Source organism: Pygoscelis adeliae, unplaced genomic scaffold (genome assembly GCF_000699105.1).
Source record: "Pygoscelis adeliae isolate BGI_AS28 unplaced genomic scaffold, ASM69910v1 Scaffold458, whole genome shotgun sequence".
NCBI classification, from domain to species: Eukaryota; Metazoa; Chordata; class Aves; order Sphenisciformes; family Spheniscidae; genus Pygoscelis; species Pygoscelis adeliae.
Window position 1 is genome coordinate 182,689 of NW_008825352.1, and position 5,921 is coordinate 188,609.

The following is a 5,921-nucleotide window of genomic DNA, read 5'->3' on the forward strand; positions in this document are numbered from 1 at the left end:
CGGCCCTGGCCTCCGGCGGTTTTGGCAGCTCCTGGCTGGCCCTGAGTTGCCTGAGCAACTGCAGGCACACAAACACGAGCGCCTGGCTCCCGCTCCTGCTCTGTTTGCAACCAAACACACGAGCTCCTGGTAACGATCCCTGGGAATGGGCCGGGCTCCGGGATGGGACGGCGGCTCCGGGATAGGGTGGCTGCTGCCGTGGGTGCTTGGGTGCACAAGGCTGGGTGCAGGTGCTGCCGCCCTGATCCCAGGCACGGGCAGAGCCTGCTGCAGTGCTGCCTGGGTGGCAGCGCCAGGCTTTCCAGCTAGATACCCACCTCTGCGGTCATCTGTTTGGAGCCGGGCTCCCTAAATAACCCGCAGGGGTTATTTCGCAGGTGCCTCAGCTGTGGCGCTGGCATTGCCCACGCCGCGAGGGATGTGCTGGGGACACGCATGAGGCTTGGGTGGGCTTGCTCCCTGCCATTGCACAGCCCTGCACCTTCTGCATCCTAGTCACCTGCTTTTTAAAACACAGGAGAAGGAAGGGGTTGTCGTCTTCTGGGCTGGTTTCAGCCTCACCCTCAGTGAGGGTCTACCAGTGGCAGGCTGGGGGTGAGGGCTGGGGGGATACTAGCCCTCCTTTGAGCAGGTCAGAGGGCGTTTGTGGCTGTCTGTGCCCCTAAATGCTCTTTCCGAGATCCAACGATGTTCCTCCTTTGAAAAGTTGTTGCTGATGGGGGCTTTAACCCTTTCCTGACTCCACTGCCCAGCTGCAAAAATGAGGTGCAAAATTCCCAGGGCGAGGCTGTCCTGCGTTGCCTCGTGCTCCGTGGAGGTGCCACCCACAGCCCCATCCTTGTGCGCAGACTTGGAGGCTTTGCGAAGGAAGAACATTTTGTGAAGAGTGAGCAGGCCAGGCCCCATGGGACCCATCCCCTGCCGGTACGTGGCACCGGTCAGGACCTGGTGGTGGAGCAGAAGGGGGGGTACCCATGTCAGGGCAGCTCTGAAGGGGAGTTGTGGGTGCTGGCATGCTTTTGATAGCGGGAAATCAAGCCCGGGAAGGAGATTTCTGCCTGGTTTTAAGCTTGCGTGTGACAAGAGCAGCGACCCTGGCATCCCCGCGTCCAGCAGCAGAGCACGGCATTCGGGAGCAGCAGGCGTTCCTCCCCCAGCTGCTCACCCCACCTCTGCCTCTGAGGCTGGGGACCTCAGCAGCTCAGCTGTCCACCTAGCAGCTGCTGAACGCCCATGGTTTGCGAGCCAGCAAGGAGGGTGGATGGGTCCTCACTCGGAGTTACCTCCGTAAGTTCAGCTAGAAGCAAGGGGAGCTGAGCTGCTGCTGCTCAGGTGATGGAGCAGCCAGGGCAGGGGCTGCTGGACGTCCCCCCCCCGAGACGGTCAGCTCAGCTGAGCCTTACCATCAGTCGGTTGCATCCTGCTCTGAATCCTGAACAGAAGCAGCTTCTCTGCAGCCTGTGAAGCCGTGGCAGAGGTCACGCAGTGGCCAGCAGCTCCCACGCGCTGCCAAACCAGCTCAGCCTAAAGGTGCTCCTTACCTGCTCCAGCTCCTCTTCAAGGTCATCACCGCTCACTCCACAGCTTACACAGGACTTTCCCCCTCCGACCGTCTCCTTGCCCCCAAGGAGGCAGCTCCAGTGCATGCTGTTCCCTGCATGGGGACAGGGCTGGGTGGTGAGGGTAGCAATGGCCAGACCACTCTGGCCGGGCTGGTTGGCACCGCCTAGTCTGGTATCTCGGTCCTGCCAAACCGGCCCCAGGGGAATTAGTGCTGGCAAAGACCCAACAGGGTCTAACGACCGAAAAAGTGCCTAAGATCGGCCTGGAAAGAAGTCGGTCTTCCCCTGAAGTGATGGGAACAGCTTCCTGGGAACAAGAAGACGTTGGTTTGGGTCTTCACCAAAACCGGAAAACTTTCTAAACACCAGTGTAGCGATCTCCCGGGGAGCTGTTGGCTGTGTATGTGTGTACAAGGCTCGCCCCGTTCGTTCTTGCAGGAAGGTGTGAAGGCCTTTTAGAAAAAGCACCCGGAGCACCGTGGCTGTGATCTGCATTACAGCTACATCACGCAGCCCCTAAGCGTGGTCAAAGCCAGGTGGAGACGTGGCCTCACGGGTAGGTAAGTGCAAGGAATAGGGCCTTTAAACATCAGTCTTCATGACTAATGTGGACAGGAAAGCGGAGGTCCCCAGGATGGTTGGCACTGGAGCACGGGATGGATGAGGAGAGGCCAAGCTGGGGCGCTCAGCCCTCGAGAAGACCATAACCTGAAGGAACTTCCACAGGACCAGCAGCTCCGGCTGTTCTCCCAGTGAAGCTTGAAGTGGTGCCACAGGCTGCTGAGACAGCGGAGACCTTAAAATATTAGTTGCAGAACTACTTTCTGTGATGAAAAGTGACACAGCCCCAAAAAAAGGGCTTGCAGCCATTTCCCCTGTGCTAATGAATTTGCTCTGGCCAAGCATTTGCTCTGAGGTTGGCTCCACACCAGCTCAAGAAAGACACTTTGCAGCCAGCGAGTAATTCCCTCACAGTGGAGGAGCCAGCGGGCAGAAGGTGTCTCAGCCAGTATTTATGTTGTTTGCATTGATCCAAGCCCCGGGCGTGAAGCTTTTTTCTCCTTCCCCTTCGTTTCTTCCCCTTGGCCACTCTCCGGCCCCGCTCTGATAGCGGAGGGGCACGCCAGACCTCGCCCCCAACCCTGCCACCACGAACACTCACCTGCTCCACCATTTTGGACAAACCCAGCCTCTCCCACAGGCTGACGTCCCAGCTTGCCAGTGAGACGTGCAGCCCAGAAAGCTCAGCTGAGTGGTTATGATGACTTTAGCTGTAAAATGTGTTCTCTGCCCCCAGGGTCACTTCCCTAGAGAGTATCTAAAATCATCTGGGGGTCACGTCTGATGTGCTTCACACTTTGACAGCAGGTTGTGTGCCTGGGACGAGGGATCTGGCTCCTCTGAGAGGTCATTTTTCTCTGGGATGAGTGGTTTGACCAGAGACACTGATGAAGACTGATCACTCTGTACCTCCAGGACGTAGATTCATTCCTAGAAGAGCGAGACAGTGGATGCCAATAAGGCCAGCAAGGTCTTACCCTCTCTGTCGCCGTGTAGGAGCACCAGGAAGTGCTTATAGATGTTCTTGTTCCAAAAAACTGCTCCCTCAGCGAGCATCCCTCTGCAGAGTGTCTTGTGCTGGTAGAGTGCAGATCCTTGGTCTCACGCCAGGCAAAACAGCTTCCCTATCGAGTTGTACCTGCGCTGCCTTCCTCAGTACTTTTCCATTTCACTGCTAGCCTGATGGACAACGTTTTCCAAAATACACAGACGAGGCTGTAAATCGTGTTCAGACGAGATTCAGAGAGCGGCCTGTATCCCGGAGGGTCAGGCGCTTTCTCAGAGGTACACATCTAAACCTGGGGCTAGAATTTCAAATCCCTGCAGTCAGTGCCCTGAGATACTGGTTCGACTGTGAACGCTGCATGCAATACTTCATCGCCAGCTACGTGTTGCCAGTGCTGTGCTGGAATATTGATTAGAGGGAATTCAATTAACTAAACTACCATCTTCCCAGCATGGCATGGTTTCAGATAAAATGTTATTATACAGGAGTCATCCCCAATTTTGGTTAATACAATAACTGCTGCAGAAGTGTAAGAACACAGGGGAGGATAGAAGCAGGAAGATGCAGAGAAATAAAAAAAAAAAAAAGCAAGGATTAGATTCACCAGCTTTAAATACAGCATGAGATTTCATACAAGATAAAACTGAACACGATCCCTATTTAATGTCTATTTTGTTCCCTGTACAGAGGACAATTGCGTAATTGCTCTGAACTGCAGTACTGACCAGAGCCGTCTGCTGATGGTACCGGTGCAGTTCTTCCTAGTGGGGATGATGTCTCATGACTGGTGCATTTCTCAGCTGGAAGAGGTGTTTTGCGAACAGCGTGGCTGCTCTCTCGAGTCAACTGCTGCAGCAGGACGGTTTGCGGACACTCAAGACCTGGGCGAGATTGTTGCAGAAAAAAAAAAAATTAAACGGTGAGCATGCATTCAGGAGAGTGAACCTGCTATAAAGATTTTTTCCAAAACCGATACACTGATTTCCATTTATTCAAAAGCATGCTTTAAAACATTTGTACTTAGAGCTCTAAGTCTGTAGCTTAGAGCTCTGTATTTCAAGATGACTACAGCTACAGCTATGATTCATTTTAAGAGTTCATGCATAGCTGGCTTACGATGGTTGATAACTGATAGAAACCATTCAAAGAGATTGATAGCCTGTGCTAAGACAGCTGGAAGCACATCAGTGGAGTGCTATGCTTGCAAAAGGCAAGCCTCCTCTCTCTCGTTTTGACCTGAGATACTTTTTCTAAAAAAAGCAGTTTCATCAGACCCAGAATATTCCTGACTTGCCGCTCACCGAACTGGCATTTTCATATCTTGGCTTGAAAGTCTGTAACCAGTTCCAGCGTCCTGAAGTGTACAATGTGCGCTAATGATCACCAAAATAGCTCGCTCATGTGTCAAAGCCCTGAATTCATCCATTTGCCACCAGTGCGGGGGTATTACAAGAAGTGTACACGACTTCGGTGGGGGACAGAGCACCACCTCCTGCCGTGACAGGCAAGCTGTGTACCCTGCCTGAGACTGGCCCATACCTCTGGCTGTCCTGCAGAAGAGCCCCGGTCTCCTGAACTCCGGTAAATTGTTTCACTTCCAGTCTTAGAAATTCCACCGGCAACTCAGCCAGTCATTTTTCCAAAGCAACTCATCTAAAGGAAATACAGGGAGAAGGTTGAGCGTACGAGTACTGCCGTACTGAGCATCTTTCTAACAGGCAGGGCTGTTCTGAGAGACAAAAGGTGACTGCGGGACCCAGAGGCTGGAGGTTACGCTCAACAAAAAATCTCCAGGGCAGCCTGTGAGGGTTTGTGGAACATTCTTTGTTACCCAAAGTCCTTAAAACTCAGGGCTGTAGGAGCAATTAAAGTCCATCCCGCAGTTCAGTGCTTCCTTCCTGACCCTGCAGCATCCAGGGCACAGAACCGTGCGGCCTCTGCTCCGGGGCAGGTCAGAGGAGACGCTCGAACCTCCTTGGCCATCCAACCTGTGAGGCTATCCCGGATTACATCGCTCCTGTTACCTTTTATACTTCAACGGCCGTCGAAGTGTGCTGGACAAATGGGGATGAAGGTTTGGACCGCTGCGGGTTTGCCTGTCTGAGGGCAAGGACAGACTGAAAATACCCGATAATCGCATTCAGTTCGTAGGAAAGCTTGTTTCGGTCCTTCGGCAGTCCAGGTAGCCATCCTATGGTGTTACTGGTACCTTGTTACCTTACATTAATCTCGCTCTTGCTGTACAGTGGATCAAAGCTCCTAGAAAAGGCATAGCTGGCAACCACGTGTGTGGTTGCGTTGCATCCGTTCTTGTGAGCCTTATAAAGCCACATCGGCCACCATTTCCTTGATGCCCAGGAGGCTATAGAGGAATCCTTCCGTTTTGCCCTACTGCACGTGGGTGTTTGATCTCTTGAGGTGCAATAACTGGAAGCAGCAGCCTGATCCGTCTCTTGTAACGTGCAGGCGGATACACGGCTCTGCTCCAGCCCTTCACCCAGCTGCTGCATCAGATAATCCGTTTGTGAGGAGACAAGACAAAACACAACAAAACAAAATCCCCCAAATCACAAAAGGTCACAAATGTTAAGAGAAATGAATCACTTTTCTACAGTTTTGCCAGTGCCTGGTAAGTCCCTAGGAGCCTTTCCAATGATGCTGGTGAGCCCTCTGAAGAGTGATAAATGGCAATGAGTTTAACATGGTGTGAGTTTAAGCGAACCCTTATGTCACTGCTTTGAAGTATTTGTTTGGAAAACGCTTCTGAAGAAAAAAGACATTTTCAAAGCATT